Here is a 24,678-nt window from a genome sequence, read left to right as displayed (position 1 = left end):
CTTTATGCACCAGATTCCAGCAGCACCCATCCTTCAGTTGTGACAACCAAAAATGCCTCGGCACAAGCCAAGTACCCCTGCCAGAGGGACTGGGGACTCTCCCCCAGTAGAGAAATACTGCTCCAATCTGTCAAACTACTTCTGACAAAAATAAAATGATAAAATGACTCCTACCAACTTAGAGTATACAATGTGAGGGTCTTTATAACTACGCATGCAAGAATTAGTAGATACATTACTCATGGTACTTCATTTTTTAGTCCAACAGGGAAATCTTCAAAAGTTCTAAAATTACACTGACTAACTGGGTTTGCCTCCTGCTGTGTCTCTTACTGGCTGTGTGGCCTCTGGATGGTGCCTTAACTCAAGAATGAGAACTCAACATTCTCATTAATATGAGGAGGATAAAAATAGTACTCTCAATAATATGTATGTCACGAGGTCTCTACGAAAACTCAATGAGCTAATGTAAACAAAATGATTCCTGGAAACTAGTGAGTGCAATAATGCTAAATGTTAGCAATAACAAAAATGAAAAAAATAATAATGATATTATTTGTAGTTGTTACTTGTCTTGCCAGTGATACTCGTCTATATAACTATACCAGAAATTCTCAATCATAATCTATAGTGTTACCTAAAGGCACAATGAACACATTTATCAAGATTCCAGTGGGGAGATTTTTAGACAAATTTTAACCTGAAGACCTATTAGCTGTTTTATCAGGGGTGGGAGGTACTTACCTAAGAGTAAGTAGCTGCTTAATAAATACTGAGGCTATAGTATGTATAGTAAATAACTGAATGAACACAACATTTAGCCCACAGGAACAAGAAACCAAGTTTTAGCAGTATCCAGTCTTTTTTTTTTTTTTTTTTTTTTTTTTTTTTGCTATAATAGTCTGTTTTACACCTTCCAGAATTATCAGATTTACCCCACTCCATATTTCCAACTGGCTATGAGGCGATGCCTCTTAGACACAGTATGTCAAATGAAATCCATTATCTCTGCTTTCTCATCTCCCAATTCCCCACACCAGCCACCCAGCAAAATGACCCCGTTTCTTTTGGTGTTGCTGACATTCATCAACCCCCATGCCAGAAGTCTCAATATTAGCTTCATCTGTTTCTCAATTCTAAATCTCAAAATAAAGTCAGCTACCAAAATCTTTGAGAGGTGGCTAGAAGCATCCTTTTCTCTTAATTCCCATTGCTTCCTGGGCCAGGGTCTGGTCCACCTCGTAGATCCACCGGATCCAATATCTGACCCTCTTCCCTCATACTTTCCTCTTAGGGACAGGAGCAAAAACCGGAGCCTCTTTCTTTGAAATAAACATTTCCTCAATCATCTCTTAGGTATTACCTAATCTGTTATGAACATTTTTAATGTGGAATTTTACAACAAATTACACAGGAGAATACTCTGTGTCCCCAAATGTTTGAATAAAATGAAATACATTCATTGTCTTTTGGAATTTAAGATCTGCACAAAGCTCCATGAAGTTTCCTGCCTGGCATGAAAAATGATTCCTCCTTGATCTAAGAATTCCGTTTAGGGGCGCCTGGGTGGCTCAGTCGGTTAAGCGTCTGACTCTTGATTTCTGCTCAGGTCATGATCTCAGGGTCATGAGACAGAGCTCCAGGTTGGGCTCCATGCTCAGCACAGGGTCTCATTGTTTTTCCCCTCGGCTTCTCCCCTTCCCCACTCTGCGCACAAGCACACACTCTCTCTCTAACAAATAAATAAACTTTAAAAAAAAGAATTTCGTTTTGCACCTTGGACACCCCAGAGATAGTTAAGTTCTATCTCTTTATAAGTCCTGTACTTAGTAGGTGTTCAACACATCCTTGCTAAAGTAGTGTTCTGGTCTCTGCATCTCCCAATGGGACAGACAGGATTTATCTTTTACTTCCATTATGTGCCTTATTTTCTTAAATTTCCCAGGGCTTTTTAAAAGCTGTTTGCTACCACTTTCACCTCTCCTCTTTCCAAATTCTTTGAATTCCACTCTGTACTCAGGCTTCTTTAAAAATGAGGCTTTGTTTAAAGCAGTTTTTCCCATTGCATAGCTTTTAAAACTACCAGGGAGCCAAAAAAAAAAAAAAAAAGTATTCGGTTTTATGTATCATAAATCTGATGGACCAGCACAGACTAAGCCCTAGATTAACCAAATAAGAAAGCATCATCTAAAGGATGGTCAATATGTGTTTACTTAATTCTCTACCACCACCCTCCAGGGGTCTTTGCAAGCATTTCCACAGCCAGAATGCCATTTAGTAAATTGCATGGTGCCTAAAACAATAAATATGCCCTCCCAAGTGTCCAATGTGTTCACTGGGAAAAAATAAATTAATAAACAAAACAGTCAAAAGCAAATCAAAATTGGGCTGACTAGAGGGAACTGGATGGAAATGAGGTATGTAACTGATAGAGATAGTAGCACCAGGCTATTGTGGACAAATTATGTATTTCAAAAGCTCTTTAAAAAAAATACACAATCAAAAGGAGTTTTCTATGTCCTATTTATGTTTGTGAGTTCCAGAAGTTCTGCTGAAAGACATAGACTTTTCCATATTATTGAGCCAATTAATCCACAGATTTTAAGACCCAGTGCCTATCTCTCGCTAATCCTTAATATTTCATTTATCCTTCGATGATATACTGATTGATTCAGATAACAGTCTGCATTGTAAATCATTCTTTGACTTTAAGAATTATAAATTCCCTCTTCTCCACCCACTTTCCAAACACACATCCTTTAATCAACAAAGCATTGGCAGAAGTTTCCCAGAACGTCTGACAAATGTAAAGGCCTAAATGAATTAATTTGTGAAAAGCAAAAGCAATGTTGTATGCTCTGATGCCAAAGACAAATGACCAAACTACAGTGTCTCAAAAAAAAAAAATCTTTAGAGGTTAATGGGTCACAGCAACCACTTTCCTAATTAAAAGTGGCTCTGATTCCTTTCTCAATTCTTTGTCTTCAGATGGATTTGGGATTGTATCATTGATTAGCTTTTAAATCATTTTGAGACACTAAAGAAGAAATTTTAAATTGTTAGTAAAAAAAATATATTTTCCCTCAGATAAAATTGTCTTTGCTATATTGCTTAAAGTCACACTTTATAAATCCTATTTAGGAGCAGTGAAGACTTACAGTCGGGGTTACTGAACACTATAATACTGTCCTGTAGCAGGGCAGGGAGTTGCTATGAATTTGCAGTGTCAGCTTGGTTAGAACCAGTAAAAATGCCAGATTTTTCAGAAGAGGGCCTTCAGATGGCACTCTGATTGAAGGAGAGAGATAGGATTTCTCTTGAACCTTCACATGCTTGGCAAGTATGCTGATTTTCCTTAGATGTTTATTCACAGTGGCATGGCTGGGAGGGTCTGTTAGGCATGGGATGGGGGTTAAAGCCCTCTTAATCACATGTTGGAGCTGCCACATTGGTGGACCAGTGCCAGTGTCCTCTTTGGGAAATTAAATAAAATGTCTTGACATCCCTTTTGGAAGATAATGATTCTAATAATTACAGGTAGCATTGGTGGTGTGCTTCCTAAGCATTTTATGCAACCGCCCAATGAGGCAAATAATAACTCTTCTCATTCATAAATGAGAAAACTGAAGTACAAAACCGGCAGAGGATCTTCTCAAGGTCACACAGCTGGAGACCCAATTTGAAATTAGGAAGTTTGATTCCAGAAGCTGTGCAGTCCCCCTCATCACTAGAGAACTTCAGGTATTAATGACTTGGGCACCCATGAACACAAAGAGCTTTCTCGCAGTGAACTTTGGAGGATGACACCGACAGAAGCTCGGGCACATCCAAATATAAGGGGGAGAAAAAGAAGGATGAGGATGAAGAGCATGCAGTCAAAATGGAGGCTAATAAGTCTTTTTCTCTATCAGAATGGAAATGAAGTCCATCTTAAAATTCAATTTTGAAGGGGATGTGACTATCAGAAGCAACCATGTTATGAGTATTTCAAATAATGTCAAACAAGTGGGTTCATTTGTCAAGATTCATGGTGTGTTATTTGATAACAGGAAAATGAACTGGCTTGTAGATCATCCTAAACAGCTGATTCATTTAGTGTGCTTTGTTAATATGCCTCATTTTTCAAGTTTGAAAAGTGAATCAACCGGGTCCTCCTACATTCTTAAAAAATGTGTGATTTTGTGTATGTAGGCTTGGAAGGAGGTTCGTTGTGTTTTTAACCCCTACATGTTTTGGAGGTACATTGGATATGATGAATATGAGTTAGAGTTTTGTTTGTTTCCCCTTTTTTGTGTGTTTTAACAAAGCATTTGATATATCCAATAAATGCTGTTCACATATCAATAGGGTATAGCAAATCATTAAAAATCATCTTTCATACAGTTAAACATATTATATGAACACGTCTGAAAGCAGGGCTGTCATATACACACACTAGCTAGATAATTTTAAAATGGGGTCCTCAAACTTGTCATATTGTCATTTTGAAGAAGATTATTTGCTGTGGGGGGGCTTCCCTGTGCATTGTGGGATATTTAACAGCACCTTTATGACTAGATGGCAGGTACACTACCCTGCCTGCAAGATGTGGCTACCAAAAATGTTTCTAGATATTGTAAAATGCTCCCTATGGGGTAAAAGTGCTCCTGGTTGATAACCACTGCCTTAAACAGATCCAGGCTCTCTCCTTGAAGAACTAGTATCAATACAGTGCTCCTCTTGGAATAATAATAGTAACTCAATGGCCTACAACCCACTTCATTGAAGAACCCCCTCACCTACGAAGTTCTTACCCCCAAGAATATATAACATTCACCTTCCCGTACCTCTACTATCCATAACTAAGATGTTGGTATGCCACATATCATCTGCAGCAGACTAGGTCTGAAACATACTTCTTCCTCTTATTGAAAACATAACTCTTTCACAAAGAGAATTTTAAATATTTTTTGAATGCAATTCCCCTTGGCTGGGAATCACAGGGCCTTGATGCCAAACTGCAGTCAATTCTCTTCCCGGCATCTGGTTGCTGGCAGGATCCTGAAGCAGTTGGTCTGGTGGTTTTTTGGAGTAGCCTTGGACTCCATCACACAGCACTCTGTTCTGCTGATGGTCTCCCCAATTTGTTTTTATTCATCTCCAGTGCAATAGAATTTGTAGTCTTTTATCCACTCAAGGGTAATGCCCTGAATAAAGTCTCCCGTGGGACTGACATGCCAAGTCTTTTACTATCCAAAAATGAATACAAACCACATTCCTGTCTTAAATCATACATTATTTAGCCTGCACGTACACATGCAATCCATCGCTCAGTGGATCACACTGCTGCGAGCTATTGAATTCCTCTCCCAGACGGTATAATTTCCACATAACCTTGCTTCTGCAGACCTGTCCTCTATTGTGAACACAACACAATCAGGTAGCCATGGCAAGCACTGTAGCTGTCACTGGAGTAGCTGTAATAGCCTCAAATAAGGGTGTGCATAAATATTGTCCATGTGAGCAATAATAAATGCAGCTAAATGAATATCTAAGGCAAGATGTACGATTTTAGCCATGGTCTCATGAATCACATATATTATAGCTTTGCAATTTTATGCAAGGCAATTGCTCTTCCATTATCTAGAATATGACTATAGAAAACAATTGTTTCAATTACACCTTTTACAATAGAATTTGGTCAAAACCTGCCCCACTTCTCTTTTCCTACCCACAGATCAGATATGGAAATAAGCATTAAAGGACAAGACTCCTCACAAAAGGCAATCACTTGCACATTCTCTATCAACTGGTCTTGGTAATAGCCACTGTCAACAGTGGTAACATGGTGCTGAAGAATTCCACATTGCCTTCTGGGAATCCTGCTTGACCACTAACTAGGCACTTAAACCTCTAGTCATGAGAAAAATAGGAATTGTGATTATCTCACCTCATAAGACTGGTTTAGTATATAAATTACATATAAAATATTTAGCAACTGGCTAATAAATACCTGTTGATCTTATTATTTTCATCAGCAGCATCATGATGCAGATCCTTAAAAGAAACACTATTCTCTCAATCCTAGTTGGAGCAATTTACCTTCAAGCAGGTGCTCTAAGAGTCAATCGTTTATTTTCTTAAGGATGGAAGCCACTATCCTTGAGATGAAACTATGTCACTAGAACTATGGTTTGTCATTTTCATCAAGAATCAAAAAGTAATAACTTAGCACTGATGAAACAATCACTGTGGATTGAATGACTAATTAGTTTCAAAGGTATTTACAAACCACTACTGAGGTTTTATTAAAATTCTGTTAGGATGAGATTCACTTTTTTAGTAAATATTAGTTTTTAAAAACCTCAGCAGATTGCATAATCACACCTCGCTCTCTGCTATTTACAAATAGGATTAATCTAAAGTCATTGAATTCCATTCAGAGGTTTGGATATTAAATGACATTTTAAAATTCATGGTACTTGGAAATACAAGTAAACTAGTTATTGTTCATTTCAAGCACCTATATACCAATTTCATTAAAATTTACAAGCTAGAGAAGAGCGGCTGCTATAAATGATGCCAGCGGCCCTTTATGAAGACTGCTCAGTTCTCCAAATGCCGATGACATCTGGTCTTTGCTCCCATCCATCTTTTAATTTGGCCAACTCTTGATCTCTTTAAGGAAAAATAAACAAAATTAAAATACATCTCAAAATTTGAGGTACATATGGCATTTGTTTAAAGTCTACACTTAGAAAGTAAGTCCAACAGCTTATGATTCCAATATTAATAAGGATTGATTCTTCATGCAAAGAAAAAAAATGAGCCATGATTGGTACCCTAGGTAGACATTGCAAAGTCACCTCTGTTATAAACAGTAATTGTTAGAATTCCTGAGAAATATCAAAAGTGACTATAATCCCTGAGATAAGACCTCTGTTCCATTTGTCCCGGGTATGTCTCAGAAATCAGTTCAAATATTTGCTTTTGTAGTGGGCTAGAATCACTAGGAAAATACTGAAAATCCAGAACAAGTGACCATAACCTCTTGTGAGATCTCTGGGTTAGCCAATGATCAGCAACTCAACTCCAAATGCAATCAGAGATAAAGAGGAGATTTTACAAAGAGTCAAACAATTATACTTGAGTCACATTCTTATACCTTATAAGATATGTTTACTTAATTTTTTTAGTTTAGTTTTCCCCTATGATGTCCACTTTGACTGTTTCCCTATTTTTTAAATAATATTCTATCTTTCCTAGTCCAATAATCTATTTCCCTAACACTACAATCAGTAGTATTGTCAACGATTAGTTGCCCCATCTTCATTATGTACGCTATCCTAAAAAAATGAAGACCAATAAATGTAGCTTACAGGGTACCACTATAAGATATGTGGTCCTAGTACTTTATTGTGACTAAATGAACACTTTCAAGGTTTTCTTCTTCAGCCATGAAAACAGATATAATGAGCCATTTCCACTCAATTGACTAATTTACATATTAACAAATCATATTACTGACTTGGTTACTAATAGTTATGCATGATAGTAATGAAGTATTTTGTTTCAAACCATGTACAACAAAAATTATTACCAATAATGGAAGGACAATCAGAACACCAAATGGTATTAAGACTTTTTTTGATACACTAAATGATTCTGTCCAATTAAATCAGAATTTACTTTTTCTGAACGTAAATCTATGTTGACTTAGGAGCAATGCAACAATAGCATAAAGAACAAATGCAGCAAAATCTGATTTCTTTATTGAGGCTTTCATTCCACGTCCATAATGTCACTTTCTCCAGCCCCAATATAACCCTGTTTTGATATTTCCCAGTGCTCATTCACCTCTTTTGCTATACCACAATCGCATCTGAATCTATATTTTGTCTTCCTCTCTTCACTTGGAATGCCTAAGCTGCAATCGTATGCCTTTTCCTAGAGTGACACTAAAATGTATCTCACAAACTAGGGTATTTTGAGAGTAAAAGTGGGAGACATTGATAATTATATCAGGACACAAGGTATAAATTGAGACTGTCCAAAGAACCTTGGAATATATAGCCATCCTATGATTATTTTCTATTTAATTAAATCTACACATTCCTCTAGAATCACCTAAAGTTCCACCCCTTATCATAGCATTTTCCTTCTATCACTTTATTTTTTTTTTAGTTTTTTATTTATTTATGATAGTCACAGAGAGAGAGAGAGGCGCAGAGACACAGGCAGAGGGAGAAGCAGGCTCCATGCACCGGGAGCCCGACGTGGGATTCAATCCTGGGTCTCCAGGATCGCGCCCTGGGCCAAAGGCAGGCGCCAAACCGCTGAGCCACCCAGGGATCCCCCTTCTATTACTTTAGACCTATTTCACTTACCCCTCTTTTTAGTTATTAGTAATTAAATATCCACAAAAGGTTATAAAATAATTTCAGTACATCATACCTGCATATCAATAAAAGGTTATAAAATAATTAACAAGCACAGCAATGACTAATATTCACTGAACATACCCTATATTCATTGTTTTAGGAATTTTATATTGGTTTATTTAGATGATCTCAGAACTTATGGAGGTAGGTATTATTATTATTACCCCCCTATTGAAGATGAGAATACAGAGATTTGAGGAGTTTAAATGACTTTTTGAGGTTGTTCAGCTACTCTATGACAAATTCAGAGCCTGAAATGAGGCAGTCTTCACTCCAGTTAACTTCAGATTTAACTCTAAATATGTACAGTCCAATGTGATAGACACTAGTTACATGTAGCTATTTAAATATAAATAAAATTGATGTATATTAGTTAAAATTTAAAAATTCAGTTCCCCAGTCACACTAGCCATGTTTCAAATGCTCAAAAATATGTAGCTACTAACTGTTATATTGGATAGGAAAACAGAACATTTGCACCACCACATAAAGTTCTACCACACAGAACTGATGTAGATCATTCTTATAGATACAAGGCCTCAACTCCCCAGACTACACTGCACAAGTACAATACCTAAATGTGGTGAGCAAAATAATGGTCATGATTTCTATGCCGTTATCCATAGGGCTTTTTTTTTTTAAGATTTTATTTCTTTATTCATGAGAGACACAGAAAGAGGCAAAGACACAGGCAGAGGGAGAAGCAGGCTCTCTGTGGGGAGAGCCTGATGTGGGACTTAATCCCAAGACCCCAGGATCACACCCTGAGCCAAAGGCAGATGCTCAACCACTGAGCCATCCAAGTATTCCCATAGGGCCTTTTTTTTTTTTTTCTTTTTTTTTGTGCAATTACTCTCCTTTCAGTAGAGACCATATTTCAGTTTTTCTCCTTCAGGAGTGGGTCTAGATTTTGGCATATAAAAACTCTCTTTCAACTGATACCTCCGTTGGCCAAAAGTGGAAATTATTAAAAGATATTTCTGGAAAGTAAAATATAATCTGTGAGAAGAACAAGATGTATTTTATTTGCTTTTAATCAAAACCAAAGTTTCAGCTGTATTTTAAAATCTCTTCATACCAAGAAAGAGGAGCAATAGAGATAAACTGCTGGTACAGAATAAATGTCTCTGTCTTTGGCAGGCAAGCTTCTGGCCTGGGAGGAAGCTCCACATTTTCAGTACATCTTACCTGCATATCACAAAAGAAAAGCACCCTTACTCCCCATGTATTATATACTATTCTACCAATCTTATTTCTCTTTAAACTGAACCAAGGAAAATAAGGAGAATGCTTTTGTATAGTGAACTACAGAAGCAATTCCGCAAATTTATAAACAATAACCTATATTCCATGACATAAAATAGTTATGTTGTTTTATTAGCCAATTCATTCATATTTTATTGATGTAACAAAATTAAATGTAAACAGAACCTACGCTTCAAAAGCCCTAAATCTTAGAAATTTGGACTATAAAACACAATAATTTCCTCAAGAAGACAATGTTGGAACACAGATCAAAAATGCAACAGCAATTAATACATGCAAAATAATTGCTTCATTATAAAACCTGGAAGAAGCACTTGCACAAATAATTTTCTCTGAATATATTTTCAACATTTATTGTGTTTTGGTCCATGAGATGATAACTATGAGAATAAATTAATGTTCAAGTTCAACAAAAAGTGATCTGATAATAAAATGAATATTAGGGGGCAGCCCGAGTGGCTCAGAAGTTTAGCGTTCCCTTCGGCCCAGGGCTTGATCTTGGGGACCTGGGATTGAGTCCCACGTCAGGCTCCCTGCATGGAGCTTGCTTCTCCCTCTGCCCGTCTCTCTCCCTCTCCCTCTCTCTCCCTCTCTCTCTCTCTCTCTGTCTCTCATGAATAAATAAATAAAATCTTTTTAAAAAATGAATATTAGGCATTTATATTGTTAACTTAGTTATTAACATTTTAAAATCAGAAACTTATATTTATACATTCAAACTTTTATTTCTCTGTAAACCTGTATGGAGATTCCCGTTTTCTGTATATTTTAAGACAGTATGCCTTGTACCTTAGAAAAGTTCAAAATAGTACAGGCACATCCAATTCCTAGTGCATCTTCTTTGTTGTACAATTACTGGAGATTTTTTTTTTTGACCAGTGATATTCTCTATAACCAAGGCAGTGACCTATCTCTAAAAAGAAAGTACTGCTTTTCCTTCTCCAAACCTACTCTTGTTCTTTTTAAATAAGTGACTGATGCTTCAGAGACTGGCAAATAAAGGGCATTTGCCCCTAATTGGTAGACTCTCCAAAGGCTTAAGAAGAAGGAAATATTATTATTATTATTGTACAATGACTAAGAGCATAAGTGCTGAAGCCACACGACCCACATTCAAGTCCTGCCCTACCACTTACTGTCTGTATGGCCTTGGGCAAATTACCTAAATTTTTCTGCCTCAGTCTCCTCATCTGTGAAACCAAGGATAATAACTACCTCTGAAAACTGTTAGACATTTCATATGAATGATTATGTGTAAAGCACGGAGAATAAAGCCAGGAACACAATAAAGCCCCCTATGGGTGCTTGCTATTATCATTACATATATCTGAGAGCAGTTTACAATATTCATTGCTATCATGAACAATAATGTTGTTTTAAGTAAGAGGAATATTGGTTGGGCTATTAACTGATCTAGCAAACCCTGATTTGCCTAGTGTTAAAATCTTACAATCCAAAGTCCATTGAAGCTTGTTAAACTGAAATTCTCTAGATTAGAAATCAAGAAATGTTAATCTTCAATGAGACTTTAGGGTCAGTTAGTACTATTTTAGCTATTGATACTGATTGCCTTCAGACATACTGATGAGAAGGCTGTTAGAATAATTTTTTAAAGACAAATATAAACTTTCACAAGGGAAGTCATTTTCAGAATACACAAATTCTAGGAAAATATCTATAAATTGTGAAAGTGTTCATTAAAGAAGATATATCTTATTGCCAGTGGAAAAAGCTTCTATCAGTTAAATAACACACTAACTACTAAATGTCCATGCACTTAACTGAAAGGACTTTTATATGCAAAAAATAAACTGTACTAATTTCATAGTTTCTAACTCTAAAAATAATTAGGTTTCTAAAAATTGTTGCCCTGCAAGGATATTTTGTAGGTAAACAATTACTTAAACTGTTTATTTCAGTTTAATTATATCCCTAATTTCTAGCAAATTTCATGATATGTGCCCTAGGGTAACTGTAACAGATAGTCTATAGTATAAAAAGGGGATAGTCATACATTAATACACTCCAAAGTACTTAAGACATCTTCAATATTCCAGAAAATTTTGTTTTGTTTTGTGTCAATTTGGAGAACTCTATGTATCTTTGAGCAAACTTAGATAAAAGCCGTTTATAAAGTATAATTACTAAGAGTTTTCCAAGAGTGACCCCCTTCCTTTGCCTCCTCAACCAAAGCCTCAGAGTTTGCTCTATTCAGTAGAAAGCAAATTGGTTGAAGTGGGGGAACAAATCAGAAAACTAACTCAGAATTACTGCTGATATTCCAGTTCTGTGAGGAAAAAACAAAAACAAAGGTTCTGATGTATAATTTTGCTGATTTCTGAAATGTAAATACTCCTACATGGTGGATTTTAACCTATAAGAGTTCAACACCTGGCTCACAAAACTTAGAATTTAGTAACCAGCTCTTACATGCAGTATCAGCCACCTCCCGCACCCCATCACATCAAAAAATGAATGTGACCATAGTTGAAATGCTATTTAATGGCCCAACTTCCTGGAAGACATAAACAAAGGAAAGAGTTTATATGCCTGAGTAGTAAAGAAGCTAGAAACACCCTGGGAAAACAGAATACAAATTTCTTGGTATATCTGTCTCAGTTGCTAGGACCAGATGACACCATGAGAGAGTACGTGACTGGAATGTGCAGACTGATTTAGGAAATCTCCATGATCTAATGGAGTAATAGGACAGGAAGCAAAAGAATTTCCTGAAAAAAGATGGGACTCAAAGAGAACCTTTGCATTCATTGGCCAACAGAGGATTTATTTAAAAGAAAGTAACTTTATGTTGTCATTCCTTGAGGTACAGAACACTCAAAGTCTACTTTAAACTTTTTGAGGGCAGAACATTAACACCATGGATTTGATATATCTTAACACAGACAACCAAACATTAGCAACTAAACTATGACACATCTATTACCAAACAAAAAGTAATAGCATTAAACTACTAGAGTAATAATAAAAGTTGCTTCCTTGAAATCATAATATCAATAGTTCTGTAAGTGTTGTTAAATTCAGGAAATGGGTTAATTAACAGCTTGTGTAATTAAACATTTTAATAAGATAGCTTTACATATTAATATATTCACAGATATATCCCATCACCCTTTCTACTTACAACCAACATCATACAGAACCCAAAATTTTGGCTAATAATGGGTAAACAACTTGTTTACAGTTTACAAAATATGTACAGTGTAGCAAAGGCTAGAATTACAGCTCCTTTTAGTTTTGCAAATGGAGCAAATAATTTTTTTGTTTCTATACAAAGATCTCTTAAAGCTGCTGGCTTTAAAAATTTCCATTCAGAATCTTGACTTGAGGGAGGTATCTAATTAGAGAAAAGTTATATTATACCAAAGAAAGACCAAAACCTGGTAATTATCAGACAACCAACACAAATTTAATCCATACTATAACATGTATAAAACAGAACTTAGAATCCATCTTGTAAATTCAACAATAACACAAAACTAAATATTATTATGAGAAAATATTATAAAAGATAAAATATCCAAGGACAATTATTCCTTAACATCGTAAAGAAACAAAATTAGAGGAACAGTAGAGGCAGTTGACAGTAGCATAGTGTTCTCAATACATATAATTGCAGGATAAAAAGCAAAAGAAAGATAAATAGAGAAATTTAATATGCACCGAAGTGTGATCTACATTTACATCTATTAAAGTATAAGAGAACAGGGGCGCCTGGGTGGCTCAGTCAATTAAGCATGTGACTCTTGATTTCAGCTCAGATCATGATCTCAGGGTCATAATCTTAGGGTCGTGAGATCAAGCCCCACGTCAGGCTCTGTGCTTGGTGTGGAGCTTGCTTAAGATTCTGTCTCTTGGGGCAGAATCTATCAGTGGGTGAGCATCTGCCTTTGGCTCAGGGTATAATCCCAGGGTCCTGAGATCGAGTGCCACAAAGGCTCCCTACAGGGAGCATGCTTCTGCTTCTGCCTATGTCTCTGCCTCTGTGTGTGTGTCTCTCATAAATAAATAAATACAAATCTTTTTTTAAGAAATTCTCTTTCTCTCCCTTGCTCTCCTTCTGCCCCTTCCCATGCTCACTCTTTCTCTCTCTCAAAAAAAAAAAAAAAAAAACCCAAAAACCAAAAAAACACAGAAAACAAACAATGAAGTACAAGAGAACAGAATGCCTCTGTTCAGTGCAAATTTTTAAGAGAATGTCTGTTTCTTTTATTGCAACCTATACTCTTCATAATAAGTAAAGAACAACATATTTTACTATTCAGAGTGATTATTTTAAGTATCAGAATAAGGAGAGCTGTGCAATGGTCAGATTTTATAACCAGAGTCCTCAAAAGTAATAAATGGAATTAACCTGATTGCTTTCTCCTGTGGTTTCCAGAAATCAGTAATGACAGAGATAAAAATAAAATGAGAAAAGAGACTAATAACATAGAACTTTCTCTACCAGAGTGGTGACTTCTATTCAAATGAATTACGGTCTATCAGTAAACTCACATTTAAGACTTTTTTTTTTTTTTTTTTTTGGCACGGGGATATCATTTAATCCAGTGAAAATAGGCATCCACTGTGCTATGTTCTGATTGCATTGGAGGAAGGTAAAGATTCCTGAAACATAGAGTACACCACAGTGGCAGAACTGCTTCTTTATAGCCAATACCTTCCCATATAGGCATAAAGCTGCATGAGATCCTAGCACACCTACCTCTGGCAAGAAGCACTGTTTGGAGTATTATAGTGTTCTAAAATGTTGACCGTCCACACATTCTAAGGTTGGCTAAGCTACGTACAAAGGCAGTTTTCCTTTTATTTATTGGATTTCACTAGTCATTAATTTCAGTCAGCACCAAGGCTTCTGGCAAAGCCAGTTAGTGTCCTATGTTAGCAATTTGAGATAGACAGACATATCTCTAATCTTGGTCACTGTTCTATTGTGGGCACAATCCTCCGTCCTGCATAAAGGCAGAGATGATGACAAAAAAAACAACAACAACACAACACATACATTTTGCACTTGCTTTCTCTTGATTAGAAGGATGAAAATGACATGAGTCAACGTGTTCCATTTATTTTGAGCTACTTATCTCACCCTGGCAGGTCAAATAAAGATACAACTTGTTTATGAATGGAGTGAAAATAAAGATTATTTTTGTAGCTTATACACCAATTTTTGTGACCAATCAATATCCCTATATCTTATCCCTACCTAATCTTATAGATTATTTGTTATTGAAGACACAGAGAAATTGGGAAAATTAGGAAATTATCACTGACATTCCAAATTTGTTCATTATATACACTTATATTTCAGTGAGTTGCCTTCCTGTGAACTAGAACACATCTTATATGTGAATAAAAATAATTATTCAACATTTGTTTTGCTGGCAGTGGAGTATTGATAACTGACAATCAATTCCCCTCCATTGGCAGGAATTCAAGATCCTTTGTGTACTTCTGAAAATACTTTTCTGAATGAAATTAGTTATAATTCCTGAAACTCTCCAAACAGAATTAATGTTACACATCAACATCTTTCCAGCTTTGGTATATAGTCTACTATGATTTGGATTTGAGCTACACATCTCTGATTTAAACCAGTTTTCAAGTTCTACTTAAACATATTACTTAAGTTCTATGCTACTCAGAAAATGTAACATTCTTTGTATTTTTTAATTAATTAATTAACTTCTTTATTTTTAGAGGGGGTTAGGGGCAGAGGGAAAGAGAATCTTAAGCAGGCTCCATGCCTAGAGCAGAGCCTGATTCAGGGCTCAATCTCACAACCTTGAGATCATGACCTGGGTTGAAATCAAGCATTGGACACTTAACATCCTAAGCCACCAGCCACCCCATATTTTTCAATTGAAGTACAGTTGATATACCATGTCACATTAGTTTTATGTATAAGAATCATTCTTTTTGGCTAGAATTTGTGTGCAGGATATTAAGGAATACTAATATATTCCACTAATATATAAGCTACTAATAAATATTCCCTGATTACAATAATTAGAAAATTATAATAATATAGATTAGAGCTACACAATTGAAGATTATAAGTCTGAACGTGGTGAAAGTTGAAAAGCAACAGATGCTTTCTTAGTCTGTTGAGGCTGCTGTAACAAAGTATACCACTGACTGGGTGGCTTAGAAACAGTAGAGCTTTATTTTGCAGTTTTGAAGGCTGGAAGTCCAAGACCTGCTGAGTACAGATAAGGGTACTCTCCAACTCCCAGATTTCTCATCATATCTTCACCTGATAGAAGGGAAAAGGGGGTATATGGGTCTCTTTTATAACAACACTGATCTCTTCTTTAAGAGCTCCACTCTCATGATCTGAGCATCTCCCAAAGCACGCTTTCTCAATACTGTCACATAGGACATTAGGATTTCAGTACATGTTCATGGATACAAACATTCAGACTACATCAGATGCTTAGGTCCAAAACAATCAGCATGGGGGCATACATGGCCAAAGATTAAAAATATGTACTTTGTGAAAATTAACATCAGCCCCCCAACATAAGGACAGATTCAGGTTTTGCAGTGTCTAAAACTTACACAATTTGAGAGACCTATTAAAAAAAGAATAAAATTTATAAATATAAAATTAGTTATGAAGCAAATATTGACTTAGAATGAAAAGAGACGTTGCGAGAGGTCACCAATTTTAAAAGCTGATAATACAAACATCAAAAAATACTAGAAATAACAATATTAACTCCCTAACATACTTCAAAATAATTTTCCCTCATTTTTTGTTTTCTGCATACTCTTTGATTGCCTCATCATAGAGCGGTATTTTCATAACATTTTCAATAAAAAGAATAAAAAGATAATTCTGTGTGTCCTCTAGTGCTTGATAGAAATGTATTTTTTTATTGATAGCTTAGAACAGTTTTCTTTTCAGTTCTACAACTCATTATTGGTAATGGTTTCTAAATTGTTAGAATGGTAAATTTTAGGACTAAAAATCAGGAAGAATTTTGCGTAGACCTATCTTTTGGCTTTAGATTTTACAAATCTTTTTTTTTTTTTTTTCCTTCTACTCCCATATACTTCCAGTGTTGGGCACCAGAGGCCACGCACCTATCACAATAGGACCTTGTGGCAGCATATCCCTGCCACAATGACCAGGATATCAATACAGTGCACAGTTTGGAAACCATTCTTACCACAGAACAGCTAGTGATAATACAAATATATATATATATCATTAAATCCAGATTAAATGCATCTCCCATCACCACCTGACAAAAGGGAAAGTGCAATGGGGAAGCTGAAGTAGAGAAAGACAAGGGTCTTAAAATATCTTTCTTCTACAAATTTTTCAAACCCATATCACCAGGTGAACATGTTACTAGGCAATGGAGGAATGTGGCTTTTGTCAGGGGGTAAAGTTATATAATTCGGATGGTGTACCATTGGCCATTTTTAAGGAGAAGGATACAAAATTAAGATATAAGATTAGATAGACAATCACTAAAAGGCTGGAGAGCAGGAGGGGCCCTAAAGCTTGAATTTCATCAGCTTCTAGGCAAACCTGCTGCCATTGAGTCCTCAGCCCACCTTCCCAGTCACCCCTCCATCTCTACCGCATTCCAATAGGTGATCTCCCATTTTCACAGGTAAGTACCTTGTGTGATCATCTGTCCTTATGCTTTTCTACTTGCTCTTCTTTCTGCCTACCTAGACCTATATCCTCTGGTGTCCTTTTCTGGGCACTTTCCCTAATGGCTCACTGGGCTACAGAGCACCATCAAGTGTTACCCCAGATAATGGTATGGACATTTCACAGTACGTTATGTCTTGAATATTCAACTTGAATTTAGCAGTCATCATTCACAGATCAACTGCGTCTTGGGGACTTAACATCTGGATACATCTGTTTTCTATTTTCATGGCTCTGTCTCATTCAGGCACCCAGTCCTGCTTACACTTCCTTCTCAGTGTCTCACACATCTGTCTTTCCCATTCATTTCGCTCTTCCTATTCTTGTCTGGGAGCACTTTACTTCACATATGGATTAATATAACTGTCTCCAAATTGTGTTTCCTGTTCCCAAGCTCCAAATACTCTAATCTATCCTGCATGCAGCCTTAGCTTTATCTTCCTAAAACAAAACTTAATTTTCATACTTTATCCTCATGTTGAAAAAAAAGGAAAACCCGGAAATGCTATTCATTGTCTAAAGATCACTTTCCTTAGACTGACATTCAAAGGCTCTGGACCATATTCACAAAGCTTCTTTGACCATTAACACACAAAAATATAAATTCTTATTTCCAAATGTTCATAAATTTTACTATTTTACGCTTGCAAGCTATTCCAATTTATTTTTATAAATTTAAAATAACATGATGCTTTTTGCTGAAAAGGAAAACTATTGTTCTGTGCACATCTGAGTACTTATTACTCAATAAAGAATTTCATTTCCAAATTGACAATTTCTACAGTTCACTTGCTTTTCACCAGAAATTCCAGCACAACTGGGCACTTATGAGTGCCCTGTTGAGTAATATCAACTCTAAGGGCAGAAATATATTTGCATGATTTACATTTACAAAAGATGCAAGTTATACACATCTTCATTAAGCAGGAGAAAGCTCCAGTGTGCCTGCTTACATCTAAATGGCCTGGGAATTGTCCTTCTCAGCATTCATCAGCCATCCTCTCATTTTATTCTATTAGGAGGGAGGGAAGAGCAATGCAGACTGATCAATGTGCCAGTGAGTTTTATGGCTGTGTTTTAGAATGACCTATATTAAAGGAGTTACACAAACGTAAGAGAAATTTACTACTCACAGGATAATGGCTCTCTGTAGTGGGAGGGTGTCCCAAACATGGCACATCCTCACTTTATTTACACCCCAATGCTTGACTGATCATCTTTCTCATATTTTGCCTTACTTTTGAAAGCACAGATTCTCTTTCCTTATTGATCTCTTTATACCCTTATCATTTTTCCCTTGAGTTATTTGGCATGATGACAGTGGTGCGTCGCCAAGGCTGATTTAACATCATCTCCCAAGTATGCAGCACTGAACTCAGAGTTGAATATTTTAAAGCTGAAACATGTAACACATCTGTCAGGCAATGGTACAAATACAGTCACTTGTCAGAACTAATGAATGAGGTAATCCAGAGTATGGATAAATAGCAGGAAGATGGAAGATGCTAGAAACTTTGTTTCGCCAAAAAGCATTTCTGAGTAATTAAATTTGAGGAAGAATGATGTTTCTTTGTTTTTAGTTCTAGCTCATTTTTTTTTCTCCCACATAAAGACCTTGGTGGTAATACCTAGAGAATTAAAAGTGCAGGGAGAAGCAGATTCAGCTATTCAATGGAAGAGTGGGTGGTCCTCTGACTGTGGTCTACTCATGGGAAGGATATATTTTTCTGTAATATTTTGTAAAATTTGGTTAACCAGGTAGTTCCTCTTTACTTGATTACAGTCCAATCTTTGCTTATTTTTGCAAAAACCCCATTATTGGATATGACCAGTCACAAGATAGATGCAGAAAGCGCAGGGATGGTACAATGATTAGGAATGGACACAGGTTGCCAGTCAAAAGTATCTCATTGCAAAATTTTAAAATAATTCTCTGCAAAGAGAAAAGAATATCTCAAAGTTGGTTCTTTATATGGGGTGTATATAAGTACATTCTCAAAGGGGAAAAGGCATGGACTTATGGATGTGTTGAGGTGTGCATAATTACAGAAGAGAGGACGCAGCAACACCTAAGCAGAAAAGTTAGGTGGAGAGAAGGAAGGGAAAAAGATTATGTCCCTGACGTAGACATTAATTATTCTCAATGGGAAGGACGTGCCTGACTTTACACAGGATCTCCTTAGTTATTTACAGCTTGGATGCAGCATTTTAAGCAGTGATTAAGTTCTGCAAATGGCTCTTGCACACAAATTCCCTTCATCTGGAAGCAGAGATGAAAATCCAATGCTGAGGATCCAAGATAAAGATAACCTAGACGTCCTACTAAGTACCATCTCAATAAAAGTTACCACTAATGTCATTGAACTCTGCAATTGCCTAGAATCCCATTGTACTGCTATTCCTATTACCACTTTTGATATCTCAAGTGACACCAGTGTGACTACATACAATTAAAACTCTACTTATAAATATTTGAATTTGTAAATCTTTATTAATAGATAAACACAGGGGCAGTGCCAGGGCAGCTCAGTCCGTTAAGTGTTTGCATTCATCTCAGGTCATGATCCCAGGACCTGGGATTGAGCCCCACGTGGGGCTCTGTGCTCAGCAGGGAGTCTGCTTCTCCCTTTGCCCCTCCTTACCACCACCCCCCGGCTTGCTCTCTCTCCGTCTCTCTCTCTCTCAAATAAATAAATAAAAATTTTAGAAAGATATGAACACACTTCATAGTCTGGTATTCTGTTCAAGGATCTACTGGATTTCTCCTGATTTTTCAGCTGCAACCCATTCTCCAAAAAGAGGATAGAAATGATGTCAATGTTCCAACAGGGCCACTGATTTTTTTCATCCAGCCTAACCTAATAGTGGTATTTGAGAATGTTCTGATAAAGGCATTTGGCAAAAGAGGAATCTATTGTGATGTCCTGATGTATGCTGTTGCACTATATGGTATGCCCTCCTCCTGGTTCCCCAGTAGTAAAACCTATTTATTCTGACTCAAGTTTCACCTCCTCTAAGAAACTTTTGTCACAGGCAGATTTATCCCCTCCCTGCTCAAGGCTCTAGGGGACATTTTCCTCATGACTCTGCTGATGATAAATATTTTGTGCAATATTTCATCCTTCAGTAGCTATTTCACCCCTGGCATGCTGGAGAGCTAAGGACACAGTGTGCAAAGAGGCACACCTTCTGATCCTCAGCACTTACATACATACTTAGGATAAATCTTTCAGTTGGTACTTAATCATTTGCTGGATGCTGAGTTTTGCCATAAACATCTTGTCAACCATGATTACTCTTGGGAGATCCAGGGATAATCCAGAAATATAACCCCTAATTATATTCTTAGTTTTATTAGGTAAATGTATGTTGCATTATGTGGTTGTGAAAACATGGTAACTTGGGAAGAGATTATACTTGCCTTTCTACTTATGAGATCCTGTAGTAAGAACAGAAAAAGGGAGCTATGGAAAATACATCTCCTCCTTTCTCCTTCTTCTGTAGCTCTCTGCCAAATACCTGCCAGCCTGCTGTTTATAAACACAACCATAACAGTGGGGCTACCCCAAAGAAATAAGCATAATAGCTTATGGAAATATATTTGTTCATCACTGGCTAAGGAATATATACTCAGTTTTTTCAAACATAGGACAGTCGTATATGTCAATCAAAACTAAGGCCAGTAAACTTCATATCTTAGGTCTCTGATGTATGTATAAACTTTGCCTGTTACAGAAATACACAGGTAAAGGGTGATTATAGGATTTATGCAAATGCATGTAAACAAAGGTCTTTTTTAACATAAATTCAATTTAAATACTTTTGAATTAAAGTTTGATTTGCCTATCAACTTGGAGACTTAATTTTTTTAACCTTAATTTTGATAACGGTATTGAATAGTTTTCCAACTATTCTGGTACATCATTTATTTCTCAGCATCACTTTATTTGATGGATATTTGATGGATATGGAGTATGCATATGCATTTCCCTTTGCTTTGGATCAGATTTGTGTGTGTGTTTGAAACAATAAAAATTCCAATCAATTCAGTTGCTATCTGGGAATGGTGGTGGAAAAGATCCATTCTTTGCTGGAAAAGAAATATATTTGTAGCAAATAGCCACCAACTTTAGTAGAGAAAATTATTTGCACACTGAACAGGGAAACTGCCAAAGCGAAGAACAGAGCATCTGCTGCAGAGAAGGGTATAATTATCTTGCTCATCCAAACACCGTTGGGCATAAAAGTTTTACTCTCTCTCTGGCTAGATGCTCTGCTCAGACTTTAAACATAACACTATTAGCAAATAATAACTAGTTTGGAAGTCCTGTCAATAACAACAGTATGTCTTCTGGACCTTCTCCTTAAAAATAGAAAACAGGTTCTAATCTGATGAAATGATGAACCATTTAAGTGCCAAAATGATCAAAAGCATCATTCTCATCTTGTTGTAAACCTTTCGCATACCTGCATGCATTGTTCGTCACAGACTTGAGAATTTTCCAAAAAGAAGAAATGCTCTATCCTTCTGATTCTAGATTATAATTTATTGTACATTTCTATGAACTACTTTCTGATTCTTAGTGATTTCTTTTGCGTATGTTGAGGTAATCATTACTTTTATACCACCTATCTTTTGTTTAGAAAGAAATACGAGTGGATCTTTCTGGTAGACCAGATGGATGAAAGAAGTATTTTTGATGAACAGATATCATTATCAAAGGACAGCTGCTCTTCAGATTCTGTTGTTACCACGTCTAACAACTTTCCCCTGGGGATTTCAACCTGAGATGGGCAAGAGACTTGAATCTACTCCTAAAACCATCAAAGAAATGGAGATTGGACTTCCACTTCCAATTGCTTACATGCACTTGTCATGTTGTCTTCTTTTAAAAAGAAGGAGGGGATAAGAATCATGAAGCTATTTCCAATAAATGCCCTTAATAGGCAGGCCTGCTAAAATAACACCAGGCCACTGTTTTTTCCAAAACCTTCCAGCAGCCATCAGCAACAGCTGACAAGCTTCAGCTAATTTGAAATCGTGGGTTCTCTCCTGAGAAGACCAGACCACACACACAGTATGGAAAAACACCCAGTGAATGCCATGATTTCCCAAAGAGTAGGCTTGTCATGTTCCGTCTTCTGTGCTTAAAAAATAATGTATCCTTTTATTGAAAATAAGAGTTTTACCATCTATTTGAATTTTAGTCTTAACATTTTATTCTTTGGGAGCAGCGGGAAGTAGAGATCAAATATTAAAGTCAACAGAAGAAGAAGTGACAACTTCCTCCAAGGTTGGTGGTATCAGACACTGGCACAAATTCATCCATCTGGGTGTCTCAAGGACATATTCCCACATGAGAATCCAAGAGGGAAAGTGTCACAGAACTGACAGATGGGCTTCCCTTGCCTAGATCAGCCTAATGGAGCTTTTAGGCAATTTGCATACTAGCTGTCAGTGACACAGGTGTGTGTCAAGGACTTAAGAGAGGCCAGGAGAAACCTTATAGAGGATATAGCCTCATGACCAATCCATGCTTGCATTTGTTTGTTCAAGCTGATAGGTGATATTTGTCAGGAAGCCTGCAGTTTAATGGCAGCAGTGTTTTTGTTATTTTCCTTCTGAGTTATAGTCTGCAGCAGTTCAGTGTAGGGTCAAGCTAAAACCATTTTCATCCCAATAAAAGATTAATACTACAGCCTTACTTTTTGTTGGTGAACCCCACCCAAAATAGCTTTCACATGCATTCAATTTGTATTATATATAAATTAAAAATATGAGCTTGTTTCCAGTCATATGGTTAACGATTTAAATGTTGAAATGTTGAAAGCTGCCTTGCTCTGTCATAATCTCACTATCTGAAATAAAGAAACAGAGGCTGCCAAAGCCAATGGAAATATTCCTGCTGCTCATCAAATCCTAGAAAGTTTCACCTGCCCCCTAATCCTACAACCCATCTCTGTGTACTGAATACTGAAGCTAATTAATTAATTAAAGTAGCATTGAATTATATGTCAAATATATAATACTCTTGCAACTTGCTCTTTTGACCTTGACCACATAAATGATCTGGCACTTTGAGAGGCAGGCACGTTGGTAGCTCCAAATGAACCATAGCTTCTATGATCTATACTCTATTGCAGTGTCTTCCCACATTAGCTCTAACTAAGCTTGGCCCTAAGACTTGCTTTGACTGATAGGTATACACAAGTATGCAATAAGTAGATGTTGATGAGCATTTGCACACAGACTTATTCTCTTAAGATGTTCCTTTTTGGAACCCAGCCATCATGCTATAAGGAAATAATTCCAACATCATTTCTTGAAGTTGATTTATCCAAATAAGCTTTAGGACAATCATTTCTACGCAGTGTAAGTAAGACTGTGCTAAGGATTAAGACTGAAACATATGCTACTTCAGTCACAGAGTATCTATAGGACAAATAGGCTACATAGAGTGACTCTAGTGGATGAGACACCATAGGGCAAAAGAGGCCACGTAGAGAACTGAGCTGCCCAGACTGAGCTGCCTCTGCAGAGTTCTCAGATAAGTGAAGCTGGAAAAGTGACCCCAGCTGGTACCATGCGGAGCAGAAAGTCTGCTAAATCTCTGCTAAATCAATGCAAAGAACCATTACATCATTTAATAAGCCAATAGTTTAATAAAAAAACAATAAATTGTGACTATTTTTGCCACTGTATTATCTATCGCTACTTGTTATGCAGAAATAGGTAAGTTAAAAAAAAAAGTTACTTTAAATTCCAATTGTTTGGGTGCCTAGGTGGCTCAGTTGGTTAAACGTCCAACTCTTGATTTTAGCTCAGGTTATGATCTCAGGGTTGTGAGATCCACCCTTTTCAGGTTCCATGCTGGGCATAGGGCCTGCCTGAGATTCTCTCTCTCTCTCACTCTGCTCCTCCTCCCACCCCTGCACTCTGTCTCTCTCCCTCTCTCTCAAAAAAGCAAATAAATAATAATAAAAAAAATGCAACTGTTTTCTGAGATACTGATGGACAGCTAACTAACTTTCTGTGTGACATTTAGTCTGCCCAAGACTGCTTTCTCATTTATAATGTGAGCAAGTTGAACCGATGACCTCAAGGTTCTTTCCAATTCCAAGACTCTGTTTCATCCTATACTGGGATTAGAACAAAGGTCGGTAGTGACCTGACTGCAACAATAACCTAATTATGTGACATTACAACAGTAAAAGAAAAGGATTTTAGTTGGCAGCCATGGTATACTATAAACCTACTGGCTTAAAAAAAAACAAAAAACAAAAAACAAAATCACTTTCTTG

General features: G+C 36.7%; 1 protein-coding gene across 21 annotated transcripts in view; it reads right to left on the bottom strand.

The window, feature by feature from the left end:
• Nucleotides 1-24,678, bottom strand: part of RBMS3 (RNA binding motif single stranded interacting protein 3) — a 1,278,684-nt gene that overhangs the window by 539,108 nt on the left and 714,898 nt on the right. The window lies entirely within an intron of this gene.

The sequence above is a fragment of the Canis aureus genome, chromosome 22 (genome assembly GCF_053574225.1).
Source record: "Canis aureus isolate CA01 chromosome 22, VMU_Caureus_v.1.0, whole genome shotgun sequence".
Lineage (NCBI taxonomy): Eukaryota > Metazoa > Chordata > Mammalia > Carnivora > Canidae > Canis > Canis aureus.
The sequence above is the reverse complement of the archived record's forward strand: the minus strand, read 5'-3'. Positions and strand labels throughout refer to the sequence as shown.